The sequence below is a fragment of the Tenebrio molitor genome, chromosome 5, assembly GCF_963966145.1.
Source record: "Tenebrio molitor chromosome 5, icTenMoli1.1, whole genome shotgun sequence".
Lineage (NCBI taxonomy): Eukaryota > Metazoa > Arthropoda > Insecta > Coleoptera > Tenebrionidae > Tenebrio > Tenebrio molitor.
The window spans coordinates 10,495,287-10,515,491 of NC_091050.1; the positions used below are offsets into that span (position 1 = coordinate 10,495,287).

The following is a 20,205-nucleotide window of genomic DNA, read 5'->3' on the forward strand; positions in this document are numbered from 1 at the left end:
CTGTCACTATTAACCGGTGCTGTACTCTGTTTCCTGTTTGCGCCGCGCAGTGTTTTTGAATAATTAATCAATCAGAAGCGATTTCTTCCACGAGTGGTCCTCCTCTTCACAGTATGGGAACGAATGTATCGGTGAAAAATAACGATGGAATGCGATATGTACGAAAATGGGGACCGTTCAGGGAGAGGTAACAATGCATTTTCACAGCCTACTTTGTTAATGATTGGGATCCACAGAGAAGGACAGCAATAACAAGATCATTTATTAGAGCGCTCCAATTTAGCGACACCTGCAAATTAATGCAGCTGCACAAGATAACTTTCTTGTCGTAATGAGTAAACGCGGTTCAGTGCGTTTTGATTTTTTACAAAAGCGAAAAGAACATGTCACGTGACGAGGAGCGCATGTTATAATTATGTAAATTATAGCTCCGCCTGTGTTCTTTTCGTGTCAAGTGAATTAAATTATTGAACTACTTCAATACATTTAATTTACATTTACATTTCAAATTACATCAACTGGATTAGTGGTATTTTTCTTTTGTGGAATTACCTACTTTTCAAATGCGACACAAATGTTTGCACAGGGTTATTATAAATGTTTCTAACATCGTAGTTGGCATAGCGGCGCACCTAAATAAAGCGCACAGCCACCTACGATGTTAGAAACATTTATAATAACCCTGTATAAATTTATTTTACAATTACAATTTATATGAAATTTTGGAGGCTTTTCTAGTCAGAATTTGTTATTTCTCAAATTTGTTCTGCACTACCTACTCATTCAATTCAATAAATAAATGTTGAACAAAAATCCTTCTGATAAATAACGAAATCTGATCAAATTTATGTGTTTTTGCGGAAAATGCCATTCTGCATGTTCCAAAAACTTTAAATAGTTACCATTAATCAGTTATTAATGAATTCGATTTCCTAATTTCAAATATTCTAGTTTGGATTTTTGTTGGTGGCGTTGCAGACGTCAAAGGAGGAAGCCATTTTTAATTTGCATTGATTGATTTATGGATTCATTTAAAACAGTCATAATCACGAATTGCTCACTTTCATACCTTACCGAAAAAATGGAAGAGAAAATTCACTGACCTGTCTCGTTCAAAATTAATGTTTCTTTGTTTTTCTGGGTGCAAGTGCAGTAGGTATTATGCACTTAGAAACCGGTGGTTGAATTAGTTCTGATACCGCCGCACAGATGTCTCTCCGAAATTATCCAAATTTCTTGTGCACGAGGAACGACCCTTTTCAACAACTTCAACAAAAAGCAAGAGCGTCTCATTAAAGCTTTAAGTAATTTGCAAAACAAGACCCACCAACACTGCAGCCTTAATTAAACTCAAATTTGAGAGATTCCTCCTGATTGTGTGAAGTTTTTCGTCGACAACAATTATATTCCGCAAGATAATTTGGAAAAAGTCCGATCTAGAGATAATAAACCAGAAGGAAGCGGTTGTTCCTGAGGGACATTATTCAACAAGTTGCTTGCTGCTTTACTTTTCTGCGAATTATGCCTAAGTGACTGGCAAATTTGCAGTTTTTCGTCAAGTTTTTAACTTAGCTAGAAGAGTTCGTCAAAGTATCGACTGATGTCAAATTAGAATAACTACCGAAATATGTCAGTCACAGTAAACAAGCTATTTAGGCGAGAACGATTACATTTTTTTTATGATCCATAAACATAAGCAATAACGCAGTGAAAATATGGGTAATTGTCAACGGTTAGCGTAAAAACGTGTGTAAACAAGTCTGATATTTACAGTGTTAGACGTGTTTGTACGAAACAGGCTGCCTTCTTTTATTAAAAGCATCGATGGGAAAATTAAAAATTCGTCAGAAACTTGACGTGAATATTGCAAGGACTGATTTTTTTGTTGTAGTTAATTTCAGACAGTTGATGTAAAAAAGAAAAATTAAAAACTTGTTATTTTCTGCCCTCTGTTTTTGCTTCGTTATTGTTGGTGTTCAAGATTGTTCGTCTCTACATCAATTCCAAATCATTAAACTCAATATTGATCCCTTTTTTACACGCGTCTGAAAGCTCTTTTATTCTGTACAAACCACGTCATAAAAATCTGGATTAGTTCTCGTTGTAATAATTTTCTAGTCTGCATTTTGATGAAACAATAATTATTTAATTATTATGGTACAAATTTATTGGTAGGTACTGATCCATGAATAATAAAATCATTTTTCATCAAACTTTCAGAAATTGGAAACACTTGCAATGGAGTAGTGATTTAATTAATACCAAAGATAAAGATTAATTGTAACGGAGAGTCAAATATTTGATTTGTACTCTGGAGATGATTTTATTTACAAGAACTGGAACAAGCAATTTTTCACACTGTCAACCCTCGTTATTAAATTTAAAAATATCTGAATCTCGTTAATTCGCAACTTCTCGGTCGGGTCCGCCATGTTTTTCGCCTCAGGCGTAAAGGCATTCGTTTCGGATTAGCCTTGATTATCCACTGAATTTTGAATCGAAAACGACGAACAACACGAATTTATGTTGAAAATGTATTAATAGTAAAATACTAACCTGTCCGCAGGTGCCCGGTCTTACGTGATTAACTTCTTTTTCAAGAAAAGTTGGGTTGGGGAAGTCAGTACAACGACTGTGGCCGAGATGGTACTGATGGCCTTGGTGGTGGCTCACAAAATACAAATTTGCAAATGCCCATCTGGTTCGGTACCTGCGACTCGGGGTTGTCCATTACCGAGAATTTTGCTAAAATTTCAAAGGAATTGCAGTAGGTGAAATATACGAGTATGATATAATTTGAAATATTTAACAAATAATAATACAATAATAAAACTAACGTAATGTCGTGCCTATGTACAAATTTCAATGCCGATGGGGGTGTAAAAGGTGGCAAAATAAAAAATAAATGATAATATAAAAATTGTGCATCAAAGGAACTATCGTTATTTGAGAAATAATCGTGATGATATAGCTATTTATGCAACGAGTTTTTTCACTAGACATGACAATTGGACCACGAGTGTCAACGAGTGGTCCAACATGTCGTATGCAAAAAATAGCCATTTTGCTACGTGTTTAATAGAAGATTTTTTCTAATTTAGTTACGAAAAGCACACATTTTGATTAAAATCCCGTCTAAATCTGCTATTTCAATAATTTTCCGGGATAATAATGTCACTTTTTAACACTAGTGATAATATAATGTCACCTTTTAACACTTGTCACTTTTTTTCACTAGTTATTAAATGAGCACGTTTGACAACTAAAATGACATATCACAATGGTTGCTTTTCGTATAATCTATTCATTTTGATTGTGACCACTCCCTAGGAACTTTTCAGTTGCTAGGTTATTGATAGGGAATTTTAGATAACACTAAATCCAGTCGCAGTTGGCAACTCTCGGAGGCGCCATTTTGACAGAAACGTCACGCTCACAGAAGACAGAACGGAGAACGACTTGCGCAAACGTTTTTCGACGTACACTGTGCGCATATCTATAAAATTGAGTTTTGGTACAAAATTTTAGAATTCAAAAAGAAAATGCCACGTCGTCTTCTCAAAGTTGGGACCAAACGGTTCATATTGACTTATTGAAGCCAACGCCAACTCACAAAGACGAACATAACAAATAAAGTTAACTCTATTTGTGCTTTTTTGTTGTACATTTTGGCTAGTAAGTGTTGTAGTTTGATACCTTCTGCCTTTTCATCCCCTTTAAATCATTTTTTTGAACTTTCTGTCTGATTAGTTTTTATCTGAAAATATTTGTATTAATCAATGCTAATTGAAAGTTCTGATTAGTGATTACCTTTAGTAGGTAATCCCCAGGCATTTTTCGCGTTTGTCTTACTGCCAAATGACCATTTCCTTCGTTCTTCATTAATATCGAGGATTGCATGAGGTGATTTCGAAGTTTTTACGTTAAATAATCTGTATCTGGATATAACTCCACTTTTCAACAGACGTGATCACAGAATCAGACAGACGTTTTTAGTTTCTCCTACTTCAAATATTGATTTCCGTTATTAATATTGATAAATACATTAAAATCATTGCTTTACTACCATGGTCAAATTTTGACAATTCTGACATTTTCACATCATGTTCACACCACACAAATATTTAGTGTAAAACGTATGCAGCACACAGCTAAACAGCGCCTACTATGTTTTTCGTTGTGGTCACAATCAAAGTGAATAGATATTAACTAAATTAGAAAAAATATGTAATTCCTGCCTGGAAACCGAGTCCTTTTTTTGGAATGATGATGTTTTCCGTCAAAACGAGTGTGATCTTCAGGTGGCAGTTAAAAATAAATTAATCTGATCGGTGAAATGAGCTGACTAGTCATTGAACAGCTTTTTTGAATGGCGACGTTATTTGTTACAAGCAACGGTGACACAACCTCAAGCGGAAACCTTTGCGTCGATAATACTAAATTGAGATTTTTTATTGAAAAAATGGATAAAAAGCTTTGTTTGATGAGTGTTTAACGTTATTTGATCCGAACCAACAAACGAGAGACCGGCTCCCTTTGATTTCTTTGAAAGCAAAACTTTTTATTTCTGCTGCTTTCATTTTTCCACCGTAATTAGGTAAATACATCTTAATAACTCTTGTTCAGACATGAACGATCAGACGTCCCGGAGCCTAATTAGCCACTTACATGTTGTATTTTTTCGGAAAGAGTGTAACAAAGATAAGATCGTAAACGAGAAAACATCAGTCGTGGCATGATTAAATTCTTGAATTTGACGTGTCTGCAAATTTAACAATCTCGGTTGAGATTTCGTAATAGTGCAGTTGCTTTGCTCGTTTGACATTTGCCAGAAATGGATGGAGGTGGTCACGGTCAAACTAAAAGCGACAGAAATCGAACAAGGAGGAAAAATGGTCCTATAAATAAAGATCAAATCCCTGGAAAGAACTTTCACAGCATTAATGTTGCTCCATCAACGACAGGATATAGAACTTCCCCTTATGCATCCAGATGGTCAAACTTCCTTCAGACACATAAGATCTTTTTTATTGCATTTTAAAAGCTCTCCAAACCTTCACTTATCAAGACTGAAGCAGTTATTAATTCGAGTTTTTAATAAAAATTTACATGAGAAAGAAGAAACGATCGCGGTCTGTTGTAAAGGAAATTCATCAGCTTTTATCTGTACGAGGAATCACATTTTCACTTGGAGCACGTAAAGCAGCATAAAAATTGTAATTAAACGCATCTGCTTTTAAACTCTCGCTAACGAAACGGGGCGAAAGCTCCGGAAAACTATGCAAATTTATTCTTTTCCTGGATTTAACAATTCATTTTATATTATTTCGGCGGTGTTTTATACAGCCATAAAGCAATTATGTTCATATGTTTACGGTGCTTTAACAACATAATTTATCAGATAGACGTTAAGTACGTTCGAGGCTTTGTGTACGTAAATCAACATTTTTAAACCCACTTAGTGTAGGTGTGCACTTTATGCAGACGTAAATCAAAGTCAAGTGTAGTTTTAATGGCCTTTTTGCTCTAATAAAATATCACAAAGTATACTTTTAATAACCGGAGAGCGCTGCGAACCTTCCAGTGCACTTATAAAAACTGTAAGGTCTTTTGCATCTTGCTGGTGCATTATGGTTTATTAATAACTTGGATGCAAAGTATATAATACTCCAGGGCATTATGAATTATATGGTAATATTGACAATAGCTATTTATGCACCAAGGGCGTTACAACGATGATTACGCCCGGAGAACGATGAATCCAGCTCGAGGGCTTTAGCCCGAGAGATGGATATCGTTCGATGGGCGTAATCATTCGGTGACGCCGTGGTGCATACAAGATTTTATTTTTCACTATACGTGTTCTTAAAAAAAAAAAATGATGAATTGATGAGGGCGTTATGAATTCATTACACCCGGTTATTCTTATTACGCCCGCTTATTCTTATTAGGCCCTGTTATTATTCCCCGGTTGTTATGGACATGTTTACGTATTTCGTATCCTAGGAGTTATCATGCAATTATACTAAAGTGAAAAATAAAAAAAACTATTCACACTACATACAGGGTGTATCTGAAATACGTGTGTTAATTTTAATCAATGAAAGAACTATTGAAAGATAAAATAATACCTACATTTTGGCATTCATAAATTTATGAATTTTTCTGTAGACTTTTAAGACCACAGTTCTTTAATGAACATCGTGATTTGAAATAATTAGAATGTTTTATCGCTCATTTATTTTACATCGGTGTTTCCAAAAAGGGATCGATATCGTGAGTTATTTTTTATCCGCTTTAATTTATGTTAACTGACTAGTTTTTTCTCTCCGTATTTTTAGATCACATTCTGTTCCTTTCAAATGAAATATTTGAGTTTTAATCCCAACACAATGAACACATTTGGGACGGATTCGAAGTTAGTTAGAACCAAATAATCGCTTCGTGCCTTTTTTTGAGTTAATTGACTGGTTCCTTGTTTCCGAAACAAAAACAGCTGAGAACAGTTTGATGAAGTTATCCAAAAACAGAACACCGGCAGAATCAATTTGGAGCAAAAGTATACAACAATTAAAACCTATAACATCGGCTCCATTCAGTAAATTTGATTCCGGATTCAGTCACTCCGCCTCGAATCGAACCCTCAATAAAATCCACGCGGTAAAATCGCACTCGCACCGAGTTAATGTAAACCGATCTCGAGAGGATTTAATGCTCAGTGATACAATTAGACGGGACCATTTTCGCGAACTTTTTCCCGCATCGAAAAGAAGTTGCGGTAATCCGGCGAAAAAGGGACGAGAACGAGATCTCCTCTAACTCACAATCTGTTTGTATATTTATAAACTTTTCCATCGGTGGAAACATATTCCGGGTCCCCGGAACGGATTTTTGTAACGCGAACTTAGACAATCTGAAATATGTGGGTGTCGTGCTTTAAATTCGCCGCTACGCAAATTCCACGTGTTCCCAAATGAAGATAAACGTGGTGGAGGGTTGCGAGGTCTGGAGCGAAATATTGGACAAGTTCGCGTTTCAATTAAAGACCGATGCACCGTGAGAATTCCGCGATTAGTATGCTGGAAGTAATATCCATTTCCTTGGGTTCCATTACTTTTGTTCGTAGCCGTCTTGCGGCTTTTTATTCTTGAAAAATCTCCCAAGCTCTGAATAAATCGAATCGAGATTTTGCGTGGTGGCCACATCGGTAATGGAGATCTCAGGTAATTTCTTTCAGGAAACTTCACATTTCCTGTTTTAGTTCTGATTGAGGCTATACGTGAGCCTCGAAACGTGATTTACTCGGCGTCTTGCAAATAATTAATACGGTATGATCTGCATGAATTATCTTCCGTATTTACGCATCAAAGGATTCAAAATCAATAGCGACCATATAATTTTTAAGCGTCCATTGATAAGGAATGGCCGCAGCCATTTGTAAGAACAGTAAAATGTGTCAAAGTGTCAAAATACGCAATTTGTTAATCACCAACAAGAATTGTCGTCCTTGCCCTAAACCTATGTATACGACACACCCCAGTCTCTAAAGTTTTGTGGTTTACCCTATGCAATTAATTAACTTTATATAGTTTTGTGACACAAACAATTCTGGTCAAAGTAACTTACACGGAGACATTTCTGTAAACTTATTAATTTTAGCCTGGCCTACGTGCGTAGGTGTAGGTTTAAAATTGTCGACGCTGACAAGCTTACACAACGTGAAAATACGAGAGTATTAGATTTCAGTTTTTAGATTTAGAAATTTAATAAAAATGCTGTATTATTAGCTATAGTTGATGCGACGAACCAGTGGAGTAGTCACGAGGTCTTCACGTGATAGTTTCTAGCGACGTCATGGAAAGCCTGATTTACACTGCCTCGCAATATTTGAGTTTTGTGCGGGTAATTTAAACCCACTTTTAGAATGAATAGGGATTTTGGCTGCGTGCATTGAGCTGCACCAATAGGAAACCATCCCCCGAAAATCACGTGAACATCACGCCAGTTTATTACTCCATTGAGTCGCCGCACCGACTACAGTCAGTGAACTTAGTTTCTGGACACGAAAATATCCTGAAAACTGTAGTTTCGGATGTACTACAAATGTTTATATTTCCTCCATTCCAATCGGTCTGAAATGGCTATAGGTTGAAAGTAAAGAGACTTCAGGAAATAAAAATATTTACATTAGTGATGAGTCAAGAGACATGTAAAAAAATTTCATTTCTTTTGCTACTGCAAAGTTTCTTTATTCCCTTTTACCATAAAGGGAGGCAACAAGAGAGTCATATTCGATATAAGTTTTGAATGTTATGCTGATCTCAACGCTAAACCTGACGATAATATCTTGTTTAATATTATCAATAATATGATAAATCAAAAACAGATACTAGTTTACTGAATATTATACGTAGAACCGTCCCGTCTGCTGTAAATAATTATACGCAGCCTAGTTTACGTACACATAAGACGTCAAATATAATAAGATATATACAAAGTTGTAATAAGAAATAATATCTACGTAAAATTAAAAACATCAAAAAACATATTTGAACAACAGAAAATGTAACTAAACACATAAATTTATTATGAAAAATAAGCCCTGTTTATTTGTTTACAATTTTCATCACTGCGAATAATATGCTGCAAGGTAAAATTATATATTATTCAACAAGCCTGTAATGAGCTATTACTCACGAGACTGCAGCTTACGGCACGAGGAGGGGCGGGTAGGTAACTGCCATTACACGCGAGTAGAATATAAGATTTTTTCGACCACGAACAAATTTCATAATTCTTCATCGTGCATTAAAATTAATTTATTACTTCTTTTAAATAGTAATTGAGGAATGCAGATCCACGAGTTGTTACATTTAAAAATAATTATGCAACATGTGTATTGCGCTGCATCGTAGCAACTTTACTACTGGAAACTGTTGCAAATGAAGTTTTATGATTTCTCACGACCGTGGGCAATAAATAGTAATAACATTACTTAATGGAAACGCATATTTAATGAATGTATTACTTAAAAGGAGTTGAGGAATTTTTTTATTCGTTTCAATTCGTTGATTTTTACTGATATTTTTTATACTTGTATTTTTGTTTTCTCCTCTTTTCTTTTCATTTCAAGCACCAGTCGTCTTTCAAGACAGCAGTTGAACCGACAGTTTGTAACTATTGATAAAAAAAAAACAAAATTTCATTTCAATGTTTTCCTTGAATAGAATGGCTTCATTTGTAGATATTTTATTAATTTTTTTGTAATCTGGGCAATTACAGACAACTCTTTCCAAATCAAATTTCTCCCTTTTGTTGTCTGAAGCCAAAAGTGCTTCTTTAAGTTTGTTCAGGGAGCCTTAAACAGATGATTTTAAGACGATTTTTCCGACTGTTCCAATTTCTTAATCGAATAAAAGCATTCGGTAAATTGAATTAATCCCGCAATATCGAATTAATTTCAAATAACGACTTTCGTTCACTTCATCTAATTTTACTCCTACAGCAAGTTAATTATTAATTAACATTGACTACGCGTTACTGTCGCGTACAAATGGCCAATTTATCAAACATAGTGTGTTAATACGTCACCTCGAGGAAATGCAAATAGAAAGAAAATACCCCTATTTGAAGTTGAAATGGATATTAAATTGGGGGAGAAATCCATCCTTCAGTGTCGTCCAATCAAGCGAAAGGAGATCACTTTCAGACACCGCCGGCGTAAATTATTACTATTGTGATGCCGCCGCTTTGTCTTCTCAATAATTAAAAATGTTCACGATGAAAATGACCGTTAATTATCTTCATAAATTTTAAAAATCTGGACAAAATCCTTCATATCCGCTCGTAATTTATTATCTCTCTTCCTAAAAGCGAAATAAATAATTCCGACAATGTGATTGGTAAGCCGGAACACCACCGCAGTTATTAATATCCTGCCTGTTATTATCGACTTGGGTCGTTTATCACTCGGTATATCCAGCTTCAAGCCCTAAATGTGCAAACAAAAATTTACATACAGCTTTCGTATGTAGCCCCGTGTTTGGTGAACTTTCCTTCGACAATGTTTCATCAGTTTTATTACCTAATGCCTGGAGCACAACAAAATTCGAGTAAACATATTTGCATTAAACTTTCATAATCTGTTCACAAATAATTGATTTACCACTCAGGGAAACCCGCGCGAGGGCCTCATTTAACACCTTAATGAAATCTGGACTAATTATTTTAATTAATTGTAGAGCTATTCAATGACTAACAGCATTTCGCATAATTCGTGATTCTAATTCGTTGGTAAGGTGAGAATTTTGTCAAATCTCTGCATTTACGACAAGCTGAAATCTCAACAAATGCCTCATCTGATAAATCTGACGCTTGCAAATTTAGTTCCAACTATTATTCAAAATGAAGAAGAGAAATCTCTCTTGTAAACGGTATTTACTGTTAAGCCACTCGTAATAAATTTTATTTATTTGAGTGACACTTCCCGCAGCTGAATAATTATGATAAAACTGTATTCCAATCCTGAAATGTTTTCTGGCTGTTGGCCGTAAAGGGAAATTAAAGAGATATTTGCAAATAAACAAACTTTTCGAATTACGACTAAGAGATTAGCTCTGTGGCAATAATTGAGGTTCACTTTTTACTTTCGTTTTGTAAAATTTATAAAATACTTTTTGTGTAAAAATCCTATACGTTGAAACCTGAATGTTGTTCCTAAAAATTGTTAATAATGTCGGGAATGTTATTAAATAAAATATATTTATTAACTCGTTTCTGCAAATTTGAAATCAGCCCACTTGGAATTCTCAGACAGTTGGAAAATCTGAACAATTCCTGTTGAAATCCGAACTACGTTCTGAAATGATTTTGAACGTAAAAAATGAATAAGAAAATATCGCATTCAGGTTCCCATTTCCTAGCCCTCTCTTACTAGTTTTCTTTAACGAATGTGTTTAAAGAGAAATTGGTACATATTTGGAATATGTGTATTTTGCGCTTGAAATACCAACTGAATCCCTATGTAATTTTCTTGATGTATATTTTATGTACATTACTTCCTAATAAAAAAAGTGGATCGTAAAAGCGAACTTAAAAACGTGGATAAGTAATATTAAAATAACAAAATACATATTTTTTATTTTCGAGATAAATTGACGTCGATGAGATTTTTTAAATAAACAACCCTCACTTTCAGTTTTATTAGCGTAGCGACTCTTCCAATTATTTCATTCATTTTAGTCAAGAAGCATAATACATGAAACATTTGAGCGAAATAAATAACCTTAAACGTTATGTCGGGTGTTCATTTAAAGTTGGCGTTGAAGAGTCGATTGTGAACACACCACTCGTCCGCCTGCAGAGTAAAAACACAAACAACGCAAAAGGGAGGTTAGATTTAAACAGCTGATCCGTGATCCTTAACCCGTGGTGCGTTCACAATCGACTCTTTAACGCCAACTTTGAGGATAAATTTAAATGAACACCCGATACTTTGGTCTTTACACTTTGAAGGCTATCTATAAAATTCAACTGGAATATCTATTACATTTTTACAGCTTACGTAACAAGAAGTTTACGTAGATGTTCCTGCAACTCTCGAAAGCTCAATTGAGATGATGTATTCATCTGCAGAACACTTAAGCGGAAAAAATGACCGTTTTATTAAAGTATGCAAAACATAACTTTCAACCCTTACTGAAGCATTGCCAAGTCTTGAATTGCTGCAAACGTTTTATTTTCCTACGTGAGATGCAAAATTGCAACTACGGAAATAGAATTTCCGATGGCACTACTTCAAACTTCTAATTTTCCAATTGTATCTTCTATAACAATTTGTGTGGCTACGAGACTTGGGTAATAAGATATTATCTTGCACCTCTTGTAAAAGGCTAAAATCTCCCGAACAAAAGGTGATAATGTGATTCTTTGTCTCATACCTCGCCGACACAATTGTTTTATTTTATTGTGAAGGAATACAGCCTGAGGAAGTCTTATGTATTTTTCCCACATCAATGGTTTCTTTTTAGTGTAAGTAGATCTTATCTTAAGTGGAGGGAGGTTTATTGGGCGTGTTGAATCTATTTAGATAAGTTTTCACAAGTAGCTTAGAGGAGCCTATTTGTGGGTTTAATCTTTGGTCTGAGATTCCCAAGGGTTTTTCTGTATCTTAAGCCATCGAACACAAAAGCTTCGTTTTTCTATCAAATTAACGATGTTACTGTGATACGGAAGAGGATACAATTAAGATTTTATCGTTATATAAATAAAGTTTTTACCAAAAAATGCCCAACAGAAGTATTTGTTGTGGCAAAAATGGTGGATGCGCCGGGTTATACAAGCTTATCGTGTTCAATTAAATAACAATCAGTGCTGTTGTGATAAACATTTGTGTTTTGTGTATCTGTTATTAAATTTATCCCGATTCACCAATTAATAATTCAAGGGATTAATATTGCGTACAAATTAAATCCTAGTGAATTACTACTTGGAAATGACGCTCAGCATTTATAGTAAACTTGTAAACGGATATTAGTAAATAATTCGATTTTGTGGCAAATTATATTCTAGTGAATTCCGCGGCTTGAAGAGAGCAATTTAATAGTTTTTTATTATTTATCATGAAACTTGGTGGTCGGGTTAGAATTTAAAACAAATTGTAACTACTGAGCCTATATTATTGACATTACAGCGACCAATATGCACAGGGTTATTATAAATGATTGTCACATCGCAGTTGTCGTTGAAAACCCATACAAATTTTGGATGTGCCGCTAGCCTCGCAATGTTAGACTAGTAGACAGATTTCCACTACCGCCAGGAGCGCCACCTATCGGCGATACTAGTCTCACTCATGTTATGAAGCTTGCGTCACATTCAACTACGTCACCATCGCCTACTTGCGATGATTACCCTGTACATAATTGGCCACTTGTATTCTCGCCAAGCTAGTTTTTAGCTGAAGCTTTCAATTACCGCGCTTATTGTTTTAGCGAACGAAGGGTGCTGCGCAATTAACACAACAATTTTGACCCGATTTAACCGAAAACACGGAAGAAAGCATTTCGGCAAACCCAATCGAAACTTCACCCACGGTTTGTTAGTAATTTGTAATGCGTAGCTTTTACTCCGACTTGAACAAGCAAGCTTTCACAAATTTTATTGCCGGTAGAGCTTCCAATTCGGAAAAGATGTAATCTCGTTTTTTTGTGTTGTCAAAACCATTACTGAAAATTAAACAAGAAGTCGTTTTAACGCTTCAGCTTATCTAGATTATGTTTGAGTTTTGAAGCAGGTGATCCAGGGTCGTTAAGTGGCTTGAAAACAATGAGGCGGCAACTTAGGCATAACTTTTGCCCCTTTGTGTGTAAGTAGTAATTATGAGTAGGAGTAAAATGTAATAATGAAGTTGCTTTACTAAAACAAACTTAATGTCGGAGGGGTCTAATAGAATAATTTCATTCACACAAGTTGGGCTCTATTCAATTTTTTTAACCGATCCAGTGTAATTTGCTTCTGTTTTTTGTAACGAGAGCCTCTTCACGAGTTCTCGATGTTAGAATAATTACTGGTATGAAATGAAATTTAAGCAACCAACTGGAAATTTCATCAGCTTTGATCTACCGATTTAATAGAGTTTTTTTATTTTCGGTAATTGCTTCATGACCGTCTTCTTCAGCTTTGGTAATAATCAGAAATTAACACTTTTATTAAAAATATTGATTAATAAGTTCGGAAATTTTGATTGAAACTCTGGATTTGTCTGGTGTATTCATCAACGTCAAGCTTATTGAATGAAGCCTGATAATGAAATACCGAATTATTCGACTTTCATTGTGCCTTTGGGACAATCACGCACAAATGGGAATAAATTAGGTATTTTAAAAAGACGAATTGTTATTTCAACAATCGCTGTTTAGCCACCATCAACAAGTGGGAAAAAACAAGAAGTGGAAAGTCGAATAAACGGAAATGGTCTCGAATATTTTTTTAAGCCGCTCTTGTGATGCTTTTTACATAAAGGTAAATATCTCTCCAATAAAAATTGAAGAATGAAGGAATTGCCATTTACATTCGTATCGAATTTTTCCCAAGTCGTTGACCTCTACCTCGGTATTTGTGAACTTCAGTAAATAATATCTCAATTATAATTTAAATTAGACAAATTTTCATCAAAAACTCGTTACCGCTACGAAGTTACCGTAAAAGGAGATTTGGAAACATTGACATTCCATTTTTGTTAAGTAATTGTTTATATTTGATGTCTTGTGTTTTTGAGCTTTGTACTTTACTTTCAATTTTCTCAGCTGAGCAGGCAAGGTTTGTTGTTTCGTTAAGGAATTTGCGTGAGGAAGTACAAATTGTCCAGTGAAAGGAGTTGTGTGGGAAATTGACTCATCAGACAATTACTCATCAAATCTCGACTCGCATCGTCTGGCTTCACTAACAGGCCTTAGATAATCCTTAATGAAAAAGATCTGATACTAATGGAAAACGAAACAGTTTTAATAACTGCATCTGCCGCCACAAAAATTTACGACGCAACTTTGTTAGCTTTATTTATTGCAAAAAGTTTTCCTCAAGTGTGAGAGCTGGTCCGGTGTTCATAATTGGACATGTATCGATTCTGTAGTTTGCTCATGTTTCTGAAAGAAATCGTAAAGACACGAATTTCAATTGAAAGTCTTAAGCGCTGTGCGATGCTCAAAGTTCAAAACCGTTGTAGTCGTTCCTGGTTTGACTCCTCAATAAAAGGAAAACCGATATAAAATACGACTGTAGCCGAGAGATAAGTCTCAAAATTCAACGCTTTTACTAAGTCCAAGATAAAGTGTATCAATAGCTTGGAGGTATAAAAATAAACGCAAACACTTTCAGCCTGTTAAAGACACAATAAGTTGGGAGTTTAGGGTTGACAGTAAATGTAGAAAAAAGGGTTGTAAAATTGTTCGACACATGAGTGGAGTTATCTTGTTTGTAAAATTAATGCAAGCTGACGGCTCTAAAGGCTTTTTATTAAAATTTAAATCGGGCGATAAGTCTGTCACGCGCTTAATACGAAGATATTGGAGCGCATGAAATTCGAATCTTTGTCACAAATTTGCAATAGTTGTCAATATTTTTTGTAACAGTTGCGAAGCTAATGTTGAATAAAATTCGGAAGAAGTGTTTGACCTACTAACAAGCGCTTTCAATTTTGTTTGCTCCAAATTAAAATTTCAATTTGTCCGCCGAAACTAAAGCAGAATTGGTACAATTTTCACCGGAACGCAAAATGCGGTTCCACGACACCGGAACCTTTCAGCCGCAAATACCTAAAATTTAACTGGAAGCGGAGTGCAATCATCGCTTTTGATGTCGTGGCTGATACATTTAAAGCGCAATCTACATTTGTTGGTGAAGAAAAGAGTCACCCTTCAAAAGTCATAAGACTATCAAATCGCGCAAAAAGCGTGCTGGTGCCTTGATTAATGGGATGTTGATTAAAATCAATAAATTTCATTAGACAGTCACTTTATCAAAGTCTTAGGGCAACTTCGAGAAAAGGCTGAATAGTTCGCAACTTAGGGGAAATATTTAAACAAGACAACGACTTGATCAACCCCGATAACGACGCTTGTCAGCAAGAATTTTTGCCAATCCCGTGGGAGACAATCGACAGCGAAACTTACTTACCCAAACAAATACAGGAAAACTACAATCTTTAACCCTGTAAAGAGGGTAATTTAATTTATTTGGGTTTTCGAAAGCGGACGAAATTTTGTTTCAGCGTTGTTGAAAGGGATGTTGCGGTTTATCCTGGCAAGCTTCTCGCATTAATTCCCGCCGAAAAATGTCAAACTTTCCGCTCATCACGTGTCCACTCTAGGCAACATCGGAAAATAACTTATTGCTCATTGTCTCGTATTTACAGAGCCGGATTAGTGAAACACACATTTATTTAATTATTATAATAGGCTGAATATTGGCTGATAAAGAGCGGGAGTCGCTTATTGTTTACACTCGCAAACAATATTTTGTTCTTTGATAAGCTCCGAAAAGACTGCGCAGCATTTATTAAGTTTCTCATGGTGTTTGAGAAAAAAATGTAATCTTTGCACAATATCCGTTTTGCAAACAGTAAACAAACCAGGAGGAACGATTAAACATTCTTAGGCTTGTATTGCTTATCGTGATAATCCTGGATGACAGCTTGGACAAGGAACATGCAATTCTATGCCTTAACTGTTGCATAATAATAGGTACCTTACAAATTTCATTTTTGGCACGAAAGTGCTCACAGCTAAAGTGTGATTTTATCGTTGTAATTATTTTGCACTCTGTTATTATTAATGTAGGTTTATTTCGGTTATAACTTTTATTGAAAGTGATCGTGTCTTGTGGACATTTATCTCAATTCGGTAACAACATAAAATTCGTGGTAAAATCATGAAACCTGAATTTCTGAACGAACTTACAATTTTTTCAAGATTATTTATCGGAGTCGGAGCACATACTCGACATTTGTCGCATTGTTGCAACTGTAAAAATGTTTCGAAGCTCAGCTTTTGCCCGGTAAATAATTAGATTATTTCTGTGTGCTGGGGAAGAGTGCAATCTCCTTCTGAATCTTTAGTGGCTTTATCAAGAAGCACACTTTACGGTGTGATAAATCAACTACTTTCACTTGGCTGTTGACGACGTCCATACAAATTTTATAGGGTAATTCGCGTGCAATACAAGTCAAGGTGATCAATAATGGTGGAGGCGCCGGGTACAATACTGGATATTTATTGCAGTTCCAATACATCAATAAAAACTCGATAAATCGTACAAACATCCATCAGGACACTAATCTGATACTATTCCTTTGAATGGTATTAAGACTCGTGTTTCAGAGTTAACGCGAACATAACTGGCAATGAAAATACCGAAACGTACACGTATAAATCTGTATAGATGGTATCTATTAAAATGCGCCACATTTTGTTGGGTAGATTACATTTTATTGGGTTAACCACAATTGTGGTGGCAACACAGCGAGATAGGTTCAAATAAGACAAAAGAGAAAAAAATAAAGGAGGCACTCACCCCAATTGATCTCACAAATATTTGCTTGTCTAAGACGTGCCGTGGAAGCCTGTGCATCTTGACTAGTCTTCCTGAATGGAGGGTTATTTATATCTTCCTGAGGGTCTCGTAAATTTCGCGCTTTTCTCCATATCGTCTTAAACTTCACCGAATAAATATTGATAATGGAATGGCGGTTTGTATTAATTGTGGTTGGTCGTGCAGATAAAAGCTTCACAGATATCATTTACAAAAAAACAAAACAAATGTATTCTGGATGATAGCAGTATTTTCTTGTTCACAGCAGCACACATTTTATCTTTTTCAACATTTTCTTAAAGTTTTTCTCTCGTAAATGTCGCACGGCGTACTTTTGCCTTCAATATTTCATCATTAATCATCTGAACGACGTGAACTATAACACTCTAAAGCTTGCCCTCGAGCTTGTATAAAAAAATCTTGTAAAAGTTTATGGTCCATCAACAACTCTCACACACCTGAGATATGTAAATTTGAAAAATTAAACAGTAACATTACTCTTTCTGCATTTTTATTTTCGTTTTTAGGAATGATTTAGTATTTTGTTTCATTAATGTATAAAAACATTTTTTTTTTAAATTTTTGCTAAATTTTTTGCCCGGGTTTCGTTTCTTGAGATCAATACCACTGAATGTTAAGTGGTGGTATTAAAAAACTAAAAGCACTGCCTCCATCAGCGGCGTTTGCTAAAACCCAATTAAAATTTCAGCGCATTCAGATTTGTGCAAACCCTCGGCTCAAGCAAATGGCTATTTATTATTCCCACAATAGTATCGCATCTAGAAATTGCATCGAAACTGTTCCAGGCCCAGCCCATTCAGCTGAATTTCTGCAACGGATATGAATTTAGCGACTCAGAAAATCCAAACTTTAGTGAGAGTTTACCAAGTTGATAAAATTCAACGAATCAGATGGTTCCATTTCACTAAATATATCTCGCCGAGACTTATCATCTCCGTTTAATTAAGCGTTGCCATCTGGAACATGAAACATAAATGAAATGTAAAATAAATCCTAATCATGACTTTTTTGTTTTCCTTTTCGCGGACGGGATTCAATAAAAAGTTGAAACGGTGTAATTCAGTTCTTAGTAGGGATCTTCCCGCTGCAAACATTTTAATGCGTGGGAGAATAAAATTTTATCAAATAAGCATCGAGTCAGCTTTTCAAGCCGATCCTTTTATGAAAGCTTAGCGGCGGTACGAATTTCCTATTGTAAAGGAGAGCTTTCGGCTATGAATCACATTTGTTTTCGCGTGTGTTCTTTCAAGCTTGAACTTCTTTGGTGCGACAACATCGAACCGCCCTCTGGTAATCTTCTTGTCGGGGAGCTTCTGGTGGAATGGACGGCGACGAATTTAATATGTTGTACCTAATGCGAGCGGCATTCCGAGGAGGAATGCATTTGTATGCATGAATTTTGTTCAATGACCAAAAAGATGCTCACAAATATATGGAATTATTCAATAAGGGTTCGAATTGAATATTATTCCGGGATGAAATATTTCCGTCATTTTTCAGACTACCGTAATTGATGACCAAAATGAAATATAAATAAATCTTTGAAGATCCATCGAGATTGAAAGAAAGTCGGATTTGTTTTTAATTTATTGATTGAATGTATTCTCTTTCTCAAGTGATTTTAAATTCGTTAGTTGCTGATTAAAATTTTGCGAAGCACTGAACAACAGTAATTTTGGAAATTTCTTTTATCCTTTGTTTAAAATTTATCGTTGCATTTTTTTAATAAATAAGTGGATTTTCCGTTTAGGGGAATGCACTATGTGCATTAAAGCCACAATAATAAATCGACAATTTGTGAAATATAGCCTGAATATAATTAGCTCCAACAAAAGGTTACTGACAGCTGTGCAGATTTCTACAACGTTAAATTTAAAAGGGAACTTATTGATTATCAATTAGTACTGAAGAAATTCAGAGAACGTCTATATAAAGATTTTAACTGTGCAAAATGTTTTTCTTTTATAACGATAAATTTAGAACACGCAGGAAACAAGATATGACAATCAGTTCAAATATTTATCTACCTTTTTGTAATAGACTGTGTTTTTTAACATTTAGGCTCGTCTTTTGTCGTATTGATCTGCCCAGTTAAATTATAACGACTGTTCAAGAAAATTGTGATCAACAGGTTGCGCTTATGTTTTTTCACTCTTTTACAAATGCAGGTCATATTTTCAGCTGGTATAAATGAAACAAATAAAAAATGTTCTCTCGTTAGTAACCATTTAATAATAAAATTATAATTATTTTTATAGCATCTAAACCTAAACATTACCGATAAGATAATAATGTTTTCAGAATTTTTAGTAGATCTTGTGAAGTAAATTTTGCCTGTTCGTTTTATAATAATTAAAAATTTTCGAAAAATTGTGTACACCTTGGCCCGAAATCTTTAACGTCCTCGAGATTGTTCTGCCTCGGCCGCAAGCGGCCTCGCCGACAATTTTTTTCTCGGTACGTTAAAGAATGATTTCGCGGCCTTCACATTAAAAGAACTATTTTGTACTGACAGCCTTGGAAGTGACGCTTCCAACATCCAACGCTCAATCAGCAACGAGCTTTTCCCGATCGACTCGAATGTAAAACTTGCAAAAAACACTGGCCCTTTCAGGCTTTCAAAAAAAATCGGTCTTGATAATAATAAAATTTAGTTCATAAAATACAACTTCCCTGGATTTTCATAATGACTTTTTGTGAGAAAAGCCTTGAAAATATGCCAACAAACAATTTTCAGTATAATTTTTGATATTTTTGTCTTTACACCACTGTACGAATTTTTCATAAACGACCTCATAATGTTTTCTTGATTTTGTTGGCAGTAAATTTTGTATGGCCACATTTGCGGCTTCCCCAATCTCGGGAGCAGTACAAGAAATATCACTAATATCACTCATTGGTGGATATTGCACAAATATCTTCGAACAAAACTCACAAATTATTGCAAAAATTGAAATGTCAAGTAAAGCAATTGTTTCTAATAACCAAAAGTCACTGCCTAGTTGGTTTTATGTTCGTTTATGTTTAATGTATTAAAACATTTTTAATTTAATGTTCGTACAAAAAATATTGTACGAGCCACTTGTGTGAAGACAT

General features: G+C 35.1%; 1 protein-coding gene across 1 annotated transcript in view; it reads left to right on the forward strand.

The window, feature by feature from the left end:
• Positions 1-5: 5 nt before the first annotated feature.
• LOC138131299 (trissin receptor-like) overlaps positions 6-20,205 on the forward strand; it is a 73,549-nt gene continuing 53,349 nt past the window's right edge. The window contains exon 1 of the mRNA XM_069048235.1: positions 6-187. The gene's annotated coding sequence lies outside the window, so the exon portion shown is untranslated. The remainder of the gene's footprint in view (positions 188-20,205) is intronic.